This window comes from Myotis nattereri, assembly GCF_964212035.1.
Source record: "Myotis nattereri genome assembly, chromosome: 1".
In the NCBI taxonomy this organism is placed as follows: Eukaryota; Metazoa; Chordata; class Mammalia; order Chiroptera; family Vespertilionidae; genus Myotis; species Myotis nattereri.
This window is the reverse complement of record NC_138075.1, coordinates 211,370,751-211,386,607: the sequence shown is the minus strand read 5'-3', so window position 1 is coordinate 211,386,607 and position 15,857 is coordinate 211,370,751.

Below are 15,857 nucleotides of genomic sequence, written 5' to 3'. Positions count from 1 at the left end.
TGCAACTTTAATTATTATTCTATGCTTACTATTAATATTGTTCTACTTCATGTAAATTGTGAAAACATTACTTGCCCATTTCCTTCATTCTGATGACATCATGTTAGAGTTTTATTGTGTGTATGCGGGGGGTGTGTGTGTGTGTGTGTGTGTGTGTGTGTGTGTACGCATGTGTATTTCCGCTGGGGACAAACTGACCTTTTGAAACTTCAGAAAATGTGCTTAATTTGCCAGCCCTTAAAACAATATTCTTGCTGGATATTGATTTCTAGATTGACACTGATTTTTTTAATTATTTATTTTCCTTTCATCACTTTAAAGATGCCTTTCTTTGCCTTCTGGCTTCTGTTGTTCCTGAGGAGAGAGAGGGCAGCTATCTTTTGTATGTTCCTCTTTCTGTGATGTGATGACATTTTTTCTTCTGGCTCCTTTTAAGCCTTTCTCTTTACCCTTGGCTTATAAAGTTACCTATGATGTGTGTTTTATTTGTTTGTATATTACTTGGATTTCACTGAGCTTCATAATGATGTTTTCAACAATTTAGGAACTATTCAGATATTGTTTGTTTGATTGTTTTTCAAAAATTAATTCAGGCTGTTCTTTACTGACATTTTATTCAATCAACATTCTGCTGCTAAACCTATACATTAAGTCTACATATTAAGCCTATGCATTAAGCATATATATTAAACATTCATTTTCAGATACTGTCTTCTTGGATTTATATTTATTTCTTATTTGTATTTATTTATTTTCATTTTCTAAAATCCCCTGTCTCTTCACTAATTTTATCCATTTTTTCTTAAGTTTTCAATATATTTAAACTGTGCTTTTAAAGTCCTTGACCACTAATTTCAACATCTATATGGATTAGCTTAAAATAATTTTATGTTACATTTTTCATGACATACCTTTTGTTTTTAGTTATAATTCTTCATAGGACTTATATTTTTTTCTATTATTTTATATATTTACATGATACATTGAAGAGATTTGTAATTACATTGAACAGCTGAATTAATGACTGATGATCTTGATTCTTTCAGAATTGATTTATTATTTGCTAGAGTTGATATATTTTTAATTTTACCTTAGCCCTATAGTACATTAATTAGTGCAGGGTCCAGTCCTTACTGTTTGTCTTTTCTGAATTCTTAACTAAGTGTCTGAATTTCAAGGAAATATACTCTGGTTGAGCCAGAATTCCAACATCACTCAGTCTTGCTTAAATGTAGTATTTCTATTCTGTTTTTAGTGCCACAGTGGCTGCTCTATTATATTTTATTGAAATATACTTTGCTTATGCACAGCTCAGTCCTGAGACAGGGCCATGTAGAATTCCAAGTTCTCCTTCTGCTCAGATCTTTCTTTAATGGCTCATAAGTTCAAGCTGCATAAGCAGCACAGAATTCTGACTTCTACCTTCTGCTCTCAGTCTACCTTGCTCTGCTTGCACGCCAGTTTCACGGAAAATGGGGAACTCTTATTATGTATTTGCTTTTGTCAAGGACTGCAGTCCTTCACTATCTTTTGCTTAATACCTAAAAATACTTGAAAATAATTATTTTTATATTTTATCAGCTTTACAATTATTTATGTTGGAGTGCACATCCAATATCAATTATTTTGCAAATGAATGTAATATAATTTAATGCATATTTGTTGACGGAATGAATGGCCATATAGAGAGGCATAATATATTGCTTCAATAGTGCAAAGGCCCTAAAGACATTAGTTTAATTGACCTCTGGTTCCTGACGTGGTGACTATTTTTTCCACATCACCTTCTTTTTACAGAAGATTCACCTAATCATAAACCATAATGTCCAAATTTGAGTTTTATACAGAAAAGCTACTAGAAGATAGATTTTTGTTTTAAAATAGTATAAAAAAGAAACAGAAAAACACATATTCATCTCTGGATTTAAGGGGAAGAGATCAACCAAAGGACTTGTATGCATGCATATAAGCTAAACCAATGGGCGTGGACAACAGCGGGAGGAGAGCATGAGTGGGGGGAGGGAGGATAGGGGTTTAATGGGGGGGGGGGGCAGGACACATTTGTAAAACCTTAACTAATAAAGAATTAAAAAAAAAGTATATTGAAAGTAACCAATACAATTACACATTCCAGTCATTTTAAAAGGTTTAACAGTATAATCTTTAAGTAAAACTGTATGAAAATAATTTAAATTTGTACTTCATTTTTTAAAACTTTCAGTTTATCATCTTAAACCACAAAAATGCAGTTCAACTAATTAAAAACCACCTTTTTTTGTAAATAAGGCACAATTTGGTGAGCTTATGAGCCATAACTTTAATGATATTATCTGAAATTAAGCACTTCCTCTATATCTCTAATTAATTCTATTTTACTCTAGTAAAATTTATGCATCATGATTACTGAAGTCTAAGGAAATGTAGAATGGACATTAGCTGTTGAACCCTAACTAATAATTAAGTTACACCAGGGGAAACAAGACAATTTATTTTGACGGGAGTTATTACCTATCTCCCAGATCACACTGTCTTGTCAGAAGAATCTCAGTCCCAAAGATTTTATTTCAAACATATTGCTTTTGAAATAACAGCAGGGACTTGTGAGCTTCGCTGCATCTCTTGTTTACTATCTAGTGTCATGCTTAATGATCAACATGAAAGTTATTGCTTCCAAATCACCTTAATTAGGATTGCAGACACTTTAAAAAGTTCCTTTCAAAAGCTCAGATCATATAATTAAATCGCCTTCATCTACTGTGATTATGTAAGGCTCTTGGAGGGAAACATCATAATAACGTTTTCAGACATTCTGCATTTTTCAGGTAAATTTTCTTACCCCAGTTCTTGCTGTGAGTACAGTGTCTTCCACTCTCCAAGTTAATCGTTGATTGAACCACAACAGGGCAACTAAACTAAGCAATGCAATGAACAGGCTAGTCTATAGCCATGGGAGAGCCTGCTACATAACGCTGTGCCCAAACTGACACAATCTCACTTAATTGAATTATTCTTAAACTCTTTTAACTGGGGATTAGAGAGTGTTGTTTTATGTAAGTCATCTTACATTTTCTAAGTAAACTCCATACTGAAGTGCAACATACATGGAAAAATACATGACTCATGTTTGCAGCTTGATAAAGTTGCCCAAAGTGAAACAACTTTTGTTACCACCGCCACAATCATGAATGGAATATTCTCAACACCAAATAAGTTCTCTTAACGATCTTTTTCAGTCACTAACAACTCACTAAGAAAACCACTATTCTTATCTCTAACACCATAGATTATTTTTCCCTGTTTCTAAAGTCTTTTTGTTTTTAATAAATAAAGTAATATATTATTTACTTTTTTTGACCTATCACCTTTTGCTTACTATGCTACTTGTGAGATTCATCTGTATTGTCATGTGTATTAATGATACATTTTTTTCTCTCTTTGGTTTACAGCATTTTATTTTATGCAAAATTTCCAAGTTAATTCATGATTTCTTGAAATACTTGCAATATAGTAATAGATAGGTATATATTACCATTATAAAAATTCTAATACATTCCATTTGATAAGTAGTCTAATGAGTACTAGTATATTAATGTGAGTAGACTTTCCAGTTTATAGGTTATGTATACATACTTGGCTAGAGTAGTTACTGCTTGTATTAGTTTCCTACTATTGTGGTAACAAATTACTATAAAGAGTGATGTAAGATAACATAAAATTGTCATTTCATAGTTCTGGAGCTTAAAAGTGTAAATTCAAGGTGTTGTAAGGCTGCATTACTTCTAAAAATTTCAAGGAAGAATTATTTCATTTGTCTTTTCCAGCTTCCAGAGGCTGGCTACATTCCTGTCTCATGGTCCGTTTTTCTTTCACTCCAGCTTCTTACTCACATCATCACATCTTCTAATATTTGAACCCCTGTCTTCCTACTTACTGTAAGGACCTCTGTGATTACATTGGATTTTTCCAGATAGTCAAAGATAATCTCCCCAACTCAAAGCCTTTAACTTATTTACATCATCAAAGTCCCACTTGCCATAAGATAACACCAAGGGATTTTGGGGGGTTTAGGACAAACACATTATTCTGCCAACTACAATAGTGAAGAAGAGATGAGTAGAACCCTTAAATTATAGATCCCAATGGTTTTGAACACTCTTAGGATATATATATATATATATATATATATATATATATATATATATATATATATATATTAGGTCAATTATCTTTTCTTCCCTGCGCTGCCATTGCTCTTCTTTTGGAATACAAGAAAGTGAAATATTCTAGACTGTGTGTGTGTGTGTGTGTGTGTATGAATGTTAGTTATACAGTGCTCTAGTTGTTTTTGGTAAACTTCATAGGATGACTGACATGTGTAATATCCACGAACTAAAATATATAAACTGAGATCAAGTAGCATCAATAAGAAATATCAGACTTAGTAAGCCGCTCTCAGAAATAATGCATAGGTGAGTGTAAAACTTCAAAGTGTAAAGGTGTCTCTTTATGGTTACACTGGAGGCCTGATGCACAAAATGTGTGCAAGAGTAGGCCTTCCTTCCCCTGGCTGCTGGCACCGGCTTCCCTCTGACACCCGGGACCAGAGCTTCCCTGGCAGCCCAGGCTTCGTCCGGAAGGTTGTCTGGAAGGACATTTGGTCTAATTAGCATATTATGCTTTTATTATTATAGAAGAGTTCTCAGGTTGATGACTATTTACTATAAAACTCTCTTTTGTTAATAGTTTAGAGCTAAAATAAAACTATATTCCAAAGCAATTGATCAGTATACATGGCCTTGGGAAAGCCTGGGGGAGAGAAAAAAGGAAAAGCTATGTTTTAAAAATAACATAAAGGCTAAGTTGATTTTTAAAAAATGTAAATTTTATCTTTGTAATAAAGTAGGTTATTTTTGTGCTATGGATATGTTTAGCATTCTTAAAAACCTACTCTATATTCAGTAATTTTATATTGGCACCATGTCATTGTACTTTGTCTCCTAATTTGATTTGCTTTAGTTTTTTACTGAACTGAATTTCAGATTATTCAGTTGTTAGTATATGCAGTCAGAGGAGGCAAATAAAGGCCAATTTAAAGATACTTGTTATATATTAAATTATATATATTTCATTTTTAATAACAAGTTAATACCCCTTTTGATATTATTTTACAGAATGTTACATCATGAGTGACTTAATCTTTGCAAAACAATTTCTTTATATACTTGGGAAAAAGAATTGTGGTTGTCCATTTCATCACCTATATTTTGCTAATACAATTGTCCATTTCTTAGAATTACTGTGTCTTCAGAAAATAATTTTTACTATTTCATTCCAATAGGTGGCATGCTTACTTGGAGCTTCTGGCTGACTACCAGAAGGAAACTATTCTTATTCGTTCAGTTCTAAATCTGTAGTAAAAGATGTCAAAATGAGCTCTCAAGCAATTATGTCCTAAAATTATCTCACATTTTGGTACATTAATTGCCACATTAAAATGTGGTATTGACTTAATATTTTAGATACTTATATTTAGTGAATTCAATTAGTATATTAAGGAAATCTGTCAGTTTTCAGATAAAAGTTAATATGTTTTATTCAGTCTTTATAGAGAACTAATGTAAAGAGAGTTTATTTAATATCTATTTCTGTACACTCTACCAAATGTTAGTTAAGTGGGGGCAAACTACTTTATTAAGCAGTTTATCTTAAACAGGGACTTCTGTTAATTTTTCTATTGGACAAGTTTGGGTTAAACTGAACCAAGTTTTGGAAGTCATTATTATATATACACACCAATATTCAGTTTTTCTTTCCTTCCACACACAAAGAAGTTTACACTGGCTTTCACTTCCAGTTTGGCTAAGTTTCTAATAGGCCAACACTCTTGCAGAAACAACTGTACTCTGTATAATTGACACCAAACTATCTAAAGGCTCTTGAAAGTGAACAAAAGTAGCAGATTTTGTGAGGAAGCAGAAACTTAGATGCAGAGATTAGCATGTGGTATATTCTATCATTATTACCCCTGCCCCCCCTTTTTTGGTCATGTCTTGTGGGCATGCTATAGTTATTTTTTTGTTGGCCAGCCACAATTTTGATGACTCCGAGTATTTTTGGAACAAAGGCAAGAGGACAGAGATTTGGACAACTACAGCCACTAAGATGGCGAACCTTTTGAGCTTGGTGTGTCAGCATTTTGAAAAACCCTAACTTAACTCTGGTGCCGTGTCACATATAGAAATTTTTTGATATTTGCAAACATGGTAAAGCAAAGATTTATATTTTTGATATTTATTTTGTATATTTAAATGCCATTTAACAAAAAAAAAATCAACCAAAAAAAATGAGTTTGCGTGTCACCTCTGACACGCATTTCATAGGTTCGCCATCACTGACGTAAGATAAAAACAGTTCAAAATGGAGAACCAAAACAAGGAGCCAAATTTCAATATATATACTGTGCAATATATATACTGTGCAAATCTCTGTGGGTAACAGTGCCATCACGCATGGGCAAACTGTAGACAACCCAGCCAAGGAAATAATAAAAAGACTAAACTAAGATGTGAGCTACTGTATAATACACAGAATTTTCACTTTGTTTACAACTGAGTTGATTGCCAGTTAAGAAAGAAATATCTACACCCATGGGAGAAATTGAGAAGAAGCTAAAGCTTATACAACATAACATTCAGAATATTATCTAAAATTACTTGACGTATAAAGAACCAGGAAAATGTAGCCCACACTCAAGAGTGTTCCCTGTCCAATCTATAATAATAAAAGCATAATATGCAAATCAACCGAACGGCTGAACTGCAGAACGACTGTCTGAACGACCACGCTATGACACGCACTGGCGCCAGGCCAGCCAAGGAGGGTGCGATGCGACTGGAAGGGGGCCCAGCCATCGCCCCACGATCATCCCACAGAGGGAGGCCCAGGCTACCCTGATGGCGGTACTAGAGCAGGTGAGCAGGGCTTCCTTATGCAGAGCCATCAATAGCAGAGTCCCATGATGGATTGCCCCACAGAGGAAGGCCCAGGCCACTGGCCAGTGATGCTGTGGCTGGTGTGTGGGGCCAGCCAGCGATTGTCCTGCAGAGGAAGGCCCAGGCCAGCCAAGTGATCACACCCCATGCCCGTCGCCTGCAGAGGTAGGCAACTGATGACAGTGGATGGGGGGAAGCGGAGCACAGATGGCAACAGTGGCAGTGGTGGGGGCAGAGCCAGCTGTCAGCAGCCTGAGAGGGAAAGCCCAGATAGGCTCTGATCACCAGCCAGGACTAGGGACCCTACCCAAGGGGTCCAGCATTGTGAGAGGGTGCAGGCCAGGCTGAAGGACTTCCCTCCCCCTATGCATGAATTTCGTGCACTGGGCCTCTAGTGAACAAATAATATGAACAGCAAATAACTAGTAGGATTCTGTACATTTGAGGAATGTTACTTAGTAAAACGTTACTTAGCAATATTAAACACCACCAGTTGTAAAAGTGACTAATGTGCCGTGTATTTGCAATTAATTCCCCACTCCCTCATGTCAATAGGGCCAGAAGGGTAAAGAATTTGATGTTCAAACTATGCTGGTGTAGCATTTTAAAGTCATTCCTCGTGGTTTTTGATGCTTCATGGTATTCTTGTTCTCAAAAATTCAATTTTTCAGGCTTGATAAAATGCTCGAGGTTTCCAATAGTCCATGTCATTATGTTGTTTGGTGCTCACAGTGAATGGTGACCTTGATCACTGCTTTTCTTTGTATATTTTCAATAAAAGGGCTCATGATCTCCAAAATACATTTGCAATGGTGATATCTCCTTCTAAGACAGATCTGACATTGTCATTAGTCATTCACAGAAGCCCGAGCTGTTAACCTACTTTGTCTTTTCACTGGACATCAAATGCTGAAGTTTACAAGACACATTCTATTCCCCTCTCAATCAGATGTCTGCCTGATACTTTAAGGTACATTGAATACAGAAATGCAAATGTAATTCTGGAATAATTAGTTCGTTTCTTTTCTCTTCGTCACTTTACATTTTTTTACTCTACAATTTGAAATAAATCCAAAATTTTCTTAGAATTTTGATTACTTTTCTCTCATGAGATTATGTACCATTCAAAATATTCAGAGTCAAAAGAAACTAAAGAATGTTAAATGCAACCAGAGTATCTTTTCCCAAGTGTTGTTCTTATCCAACGCCAAGATATGATTTCTGTTTCCTGTGCTGTCAGTTCATCACATTTCAATGTCAAAAACATTGCTAAATGAGGTCAGACATGCTTCCTGTTTTTGAACCTGATTCTGATAAAGCTGCTGAATTTGTAATAATGTAACACAAATACTTCAGAATTTAAATCCATAAATCTTAGCAGTTTACTCAAATGTCTGGTCAGCGGGTTTGCATTGCCTGACAGTTAAGGATGTCTCTGGAAGTCCCAGTGGTACCCTGCCCTGATGTCATGTGGTCTGCTAACCTGGACATATAGAAACAGAAGCCATAAAAACAGGAAGGAGTATGTTTAAAGCCTCAAATGCAGATTTATACTCTCTATAGTTTGGGATAGTGCATATATGCTACTACATAACTGATTTACTCTGGTATATATATATATATATATATATATATATATATATATATATATATAGTATATATACTGTATATATATACATATATATATATACTGTATATATATACTGTTAAACAAAGCAATGAAAATGGAATTGAAGTATACCAATTTCAGAAGTGAGAAGTGAAATCTGGACATGTTGCTCTGTCACAGAAAAAGCAGAAAATGATTTTTGCTTACTCTTCATAATGGCTGTAGCCTGTGTAAGAAGTAACTAAATACCTACATGGTAAAATGGGACATCTGTAATACTTTAAACAATAAAGATACATTTAAAAAATACCTATATAATAACGTTATGATTCCTAAATGGAAAAATTCAGTCAAGTAAATCAATATAATGAGTTATTTGCCACTGTATAAACTGTATATTTTAACTATTTAATATTTTAACTATTTAATAATTTGTATTAATATTATATAAATATAGTCTTATAAGACCATATCAAAAAGTAGAAGAAAATATGAAGAGCAAGTGAAGATTAGCACAACTCAATTACAAAGTTGAAATTATCAACAAGATTCTAAGAATTATATATACTAGTATATATATACATATATATATATATGTATATATATATATATATACATATATATATATATATATATATATAACTTATATATTTAATTTATTGGTATTCAGCATTAAACATTACTAAATACCAAACTATTTTTTAAAAATATTTCTTTATTGATTTCAGAGAGGAAGAGAGAAGGAGACAGAGATAGAACCATAAATGATGAGAGAGAATCATTGATTGGCTGCCTACTGCACACCCCCCCACTGGGGATCGAGCCACAACCCAGGCATGTGCCCTTGGCCGGAATCGAACCTGGGACCCTTCAGTCCACAGGCTGATGCTCTATCCACTAAGCCACTAGGGCCCATACTATTTTTCATACAGTTTCACGTTCATAGCAATGAGTTAAATGTGCATATCCTATCTAATAATAGACAAACATGGTAATTAACCATATCTCCGACAAACTTCCCATTGGCTAATCAGGGTGATATGCAAATTAACTGCCAACCAAGATGGTGGCCAGCAGCCAGGCAGCTGAAGCGAACAGGAGGCTTGCTTGCTCCAGTGATGGAGGAAGCCAAGGTTCCCTGCCTGCTGCTGCCCAGCTCTGAGCTGGACTCTAAGAAACAATGTTGCAATTATAGAAGCTAAACAAACCCCAGAAACCTGCTTTCAGCCAGCCGGGCCTCAGACCTGGAACTGCAACAGTGTTTCAATTATAGAAGCCAAACAAACCCAGATACCTGCTTTCAGCAGCCGAGGTCTCAGAGCTGGAGCTGAGCCTCAGAGCTAAAGCTGGCTCTCAGTTCCAGTGACAGCCATAGAAAGTAAATAAAACACAGAATAAAAAATAAAAGAAAGAAAAAAAGGAGAGGTTGGGAGCTTCGGTCACCTGCCAGCCTGAAAACGGCCCTCAGCCCCTCACCCAGACTAGCCAGGCACCCCAGTGGGGACCCCCACCCTGAAGGGGGTGTGACCAGCTGCAAACAGCCATCATCCCCTCATCCAGGCTGGCCAGGCACCCAAGTAGGACCCCCACCCTGATCCGGGACACCCTTCAGGGCAAACCAGCCAGCCCCCACCCATGCACCAGGCCTCTATACTATATAGTAAAAGGGTAATATGCAAACTGACCCTAACAGCAGAAGGACTGGGAATGACTGGTCACTATGACACACACTGACCACCAGGGGGCAGACACTCAATGCAGGAGCTGCCCTCTGGTGGTCAGGGCGCTCTCACATGGGAGGAGCTCTGCTCAGCCACAAGCCAGGCTGATGGCTGCCAGTACAGTGGTGGTGGTGGGAGCCTCTCCTGCCTCCTCAGCAGTGCTAAGGACGTCCGACTGCAATTTAGGCCTGCTCCCCGCTGGCAAGTGGACATCCCCCAAGGGCTGCCAGAGGGATGTCTGATTGCCATCTTAGGCCCAATTCCCCCGGGGAGTGGGCCTAAGCCAGCAGGTAGTCATCTCCTGAGGGGTCCCAGACTGCGAGAGGGCACAGGCCAGCCTGAGGGACCCCCCATTCCCCCCGAGTGCACACATTTTTGTGCATCGGGCCTCTAGTCCTATATAATAAAAGCCTAGGTGGCATCGTGCGATGTCATCACAATGTGGCCACTCCCATGTCATCACGAGATGGTTGCCACAAGATAGCTGGCACAGGAGGGCAGTTTAGGTGACCAGGCCTTCAGGGGAGGGCAGTTGGATGCCACCATGCCAGGAAGGGAGGACAGTTGGGGGCCGTCAGGCTGGCAAGGGAGGGCAGTTGGGGGTGAGATTAGACCAGCAGTGGAGAGCAGTTGGGAGAGATCGGAGTGGCAGGGGATCAGTTAGGCATCAGTTAGGCCACCAGGGGAGCAGTTAGAAGGTGGGCCTAAACCAGCCGTGGGCAAACTATGGCTCGCAGGCCAGATCTGGCCCGTTTGAAATAAATAAAACTATTGAAAAAAAAGACCGTACCCTTTTATGTAATGATGTTTACTTTGAATTTATATTAGTTCACACAAACACTCTATCCATGCTTTTGTTCCGGCCCTCCGGTCCAGTTTAAGAACCCACTGTGGCCCTCGAGTCAAAAGGTTTGCCCACCCCTGGCCTAAACTGAAGTTGGACATCCACCAAGGGGTCCCAGATTGGAGAAGGTGCAGGCCAGGCTGAGGGAAACCTCCCCCGACACCCGCACGAATTTTGTGCACTGGGCCTCTAGTTTTATATAATTCAACCCTTTCTTCCATCCTTTTATATATTTCAATTGGAATGACAATTGAATATTAGCACATAAATAACTTGGAATGTACTGGAGACCATATAGCAACCATATATCTTTGGTTATTTATAAAAATGGCATATACGAATATTTTGTCCAATGGTACCATCAAAGTGTCTCAAAAGTTACAAACATTGCCCTAGCCTGTTTGACTCAGTGGATAGCGTATTGGCCTATGGATTGAAGGATCCTGGGTTTGATTCCGGTCAAGATCACATGCCTGGGTTGTGAGCTCAGTCTGCAGTTGGGGGTGTGCAGGAGGCAACCAACCAATGATTCTCTCTCATCCTTAGTGTTTCTATCTCTCTTTCCCTCTCCCTTCCTCTCTGAGATCAATAAAAATATATTTTAAAAATTTACAAAATGATTTCTTCTACTGTGTACTACATTTTTTGACTAAAAGTAAAATTTTAAAGAATCATTTAAATATGTACAGTGATGACATTTTAGTTTCCCAAATTATGAAAATATCTCTGTGGCCTCTCTTTTTAAATTTGCCTAATTATAGATAATTAAGGCTGGTGTCAATCAGTCCATGAGTAGTTACCGATTCTATCAAGATACACAGTGGATACAGGTGAAGAGAGCAGACAGAAAACCATGCTAGGTATTTAGTCCTGGGGACATGGACTCATTTTCAATCAATTGATTTTAAAGATAAATTCTTTATTTATTTTTGTGGTTTACCTAGAGGAATACAGCTTTTCAGCAGGTATTAATGATGCCATATTTTATTAACAATCTGCAGACCTCTCCGTGGTCAAACTTCTTAGCTGCTACTCCAACCTATCCACTCATTATAATAGTGAGCATTGCATCAGATGGTTAAGAACTGGCACCTACTCATTAATTTTTAGGACTCTATTATTCTCATGGTAATTAAGGTTCCCACTATTCTAGTTCTTTGCATTATTGGCTCATGTAATCCTTGTTATGCATCAGTGAGGTAATGACTTTTCCCCATTTTATCGATGATGACATTGAGGCATATAAAACTTGTGAGTTTTTGTATGACTAAGTTATTATGAGTAATAACTTATGAGTAATAACAATCAAGATTGTTATGAGTAAAATTTAAGAAATTTCTGATATCTCAAGTTAAACTTCCATTCTTCTTTAAAAATATGTAGTCAATTTGGGTCCATTTTCATCATTTCTGATATTCTTGATGAAATGTCAAGGTAAAGGCTAAGAATTAACAGAGAAAAGTCACATACTCATAAAACAAAGACTGCCAGAAGTTATTCTGCTAGTTTCTTTTCTTTTAAAAGTTTTGTTTTAGTGAGTAAAACCTTTTACTTTCAAGTGACAACAGAGCTTAAACAGGCTTTAAAGTGATTGTGAAGTACAAGAAAGCAACTTCCCCAGCTGACTTACAGACCTTACTCCTAGTCATAATCTCACTTGTGGTTCACCCTGCTGTTCATTGTTGTGCTGTTATAGTCATAAATTTCATAAGGCAGAACCTCACAAAATAAATGGCAGATTCTCTTAAGCACAAATGGATGAATGGTTATGGTATCAAATGGATGAATGGTTATGGTATCAACCAGATATGGGATATGCTTAAGGAAATATCTGAGAAGTCAGGTGTCAAATAAGTCAAAGAAGCAATTCCATCCACATAGAAAATAAATGTTATATATATAAAATGACATATATATATATTATACAATTTATATATATAATTTATATGTAAATATATATCAAATATAATTTTGTGCATACATTATATATAGACATATAACATATATAATTTATTTTATATATACACACATACACATATATATAATATACACACATATGTATGTGCATATGTATATATATATATGTATATATATATGAATATACATATGAATTAACATTGTAAGCAAACTAGTAAGAAGGCTTTCTGATGAGTGAGCTCCCAGCAGAGGGTTGAATGAGGAATGAGGCTCCTGAAGGTGAAAGGAGATCTCATTAAGTGGGTGCAACATTGTCCTGGGCATAAAGGGCTGATAAACATAGTAAGTTTAGGGGCAGCAACCAGCTTGCTATGGCTAAATTGCTTGCTATGAAATATGCATATTGCAAGAGGTAGAATATTCACCTGAAGAAGTGCCCAGAAGGTAAATCATAAAGGTCCTCTTAAACCATGAGAACCTATTTTTTTTTCCTGAAATGAATTAGGATTCCCTGGATAATTGTAAACTGCATGTTGCATGTTCCACACTGCTTGTTTAAATGATTACTTTGTTGTAAGTATAAGGGAAAGGCTGGCAGAATATAAGACCAAAACTACTTCCGGGAAATGATAATTTGGAATATGATTAAGATAATATTGATGATGCTGAGAATAAAAGTAGTAAATATTTATAGTCCTTATATGTGCCAGCCTACTTCTAAGTGTTTTATATATGTGAACACATGAGCAGTGCTGAACTATTATGAAAACTATTATATGCTCTATTAAATTTTATAAGAAATCTATGATAAATTTTCTGATATATTCTCCATTATTCCCTCACAGATGGTGAAACTTAGAATGGAGGAAATATCTGAATACAGCCATTGGGATACAGAGTCCAAATTTAACCAAAATATTATAATGCCACTTAGAACCTGAGGAACGAAAAGGGTACAAGAAAATAAGCAGAGTAAAAATTGTTATAATTAATCTAAGTTATCTACTTCATTAAATTGTCATCACCACACTGCTCTTTAATAGAAGGCTGTAGTATAATGCTTGCATTTTGCATGCTTCCTCTTATTCCTGTGGTACCAGCATCTCCTAGGTCCTTATCACCTTGCTCTGCTGCAGCAGCTGCTGTGGGCCACAGCGCTGCCTCTTGGGCGAGGTCTTGGTTTGTCCTAGAGAAAAGGGGCCTCGGACCTGGAATATGATCACCTTAGGCAATCCCCTTATTTGAGTTTCTGATATTTTGTTGCTGTTTTTCCTGCCACATGTGTACCTTAATCTCCCACCAATCCATTTTCCCAAACACATGAATAGGAACATGCAGTCAGTCATGTACTTCAAAGACTCGTCTATTCTGAAGTGGGGGAAGGTGGTGTCCCTACCCTCTTCCTCTGTTCTTTTCTTTTTCTCCCTCAGGAGACAGAGCTCTCTCTTCTTTAATAACCAGCATTTTTCTTCTCCCCTCTTCCCACCCATGATTAGCTAATACCATTTTCCCAGTTGGAAGAAAAATGAGAGAGGATAGTCCCTTTAATAAATGGTAAAAGAATGAAACTACACACACACAAAAATAACTTAAAAATAGATTAAAGACTTACATTTAAGACTTGAAACCAGAAAACTTCTAGAAGACAATATAGGCAATAAGCTTCATACTGTAGTCTTAGTAATGATTTTTGGGATTTGACAACAAGCATTAAGGCAACAACAACAACAAAAAAAAACAAGTGGGACTACATCAAACTAAAAAAGCTTTTTCACAGCAAAGGAGATCAACAGCAAAATGAAAAGGCAGCAATGGAATGGGTGAATGTATTTGCAAATTATATATCTGATCAGAGGTAATATCTAAAATATGTAAAAAAAATAAGTCAGTCAGAGAAAGATAAATATCACATGTTCTCACTCATTTGTGGATTGTAATGAACAACATAAACTGATGAACAGAAACAGATCCAGGGACAGAGAAGCATCGATCAGACCTTCAAACCTCAGAGGGAAGGCAGGAGAGGATGAAGGTAAGGGGGAGAGATCAACCAAAGGACTTTTATGCATGCATATAAGCCTAACCAATGGATGCAGACACTAGGGGGCTCAGGGTATGAGCAGGGGAGCGGGGGGGGGGGGGACAAATGGGGGATAAGGACACATATGTAATACCTTAATCAATAAAGAAAAAATTTAAAAATATAAACAACATACAACTCAATAGCAAACAACAACAAAAACAATGCGATTTAGAAATGGGCAGAGGACCCTAGCTGAGTAGCTCAGGTAGTTAGAAAGTCATTCTGAGACATCAAGCTTACATGTTAGATCCCTGGTCAGGGCACATAAAAGAATCAACCAATGAATGCATAAAGAAGTGGAACAAGAAATCATTGTTTCTTTCTTTTTCTCTCTCCAAAATAAGTAAATATATTTTTAAGTGGACGGAGGATCTGAATAGACATTTTTTCAAAGAAGACATACAGATGACCAACAGGTACATAAAATGGTTCTCAACATCACTAATTATCAAGGAAATGCAAATCAAAACCACATTGAATATCACTTATCAGAATGGTTATTATACGAAGACAAGAAGTATTGTGAGGATGTGAAAAAAAGGTATTCTTATGCACTGTTGGTGGGAATGCAAACTGATGCAGCCACCATGGAAAAGAATATAGCAGTTTCTCAAAAAAGTAAATATAGATCCGTCATAGAGTCCAGCAAATTGATTTCTTGGCATTTATCCAGGGAAAACAAAAACTAATC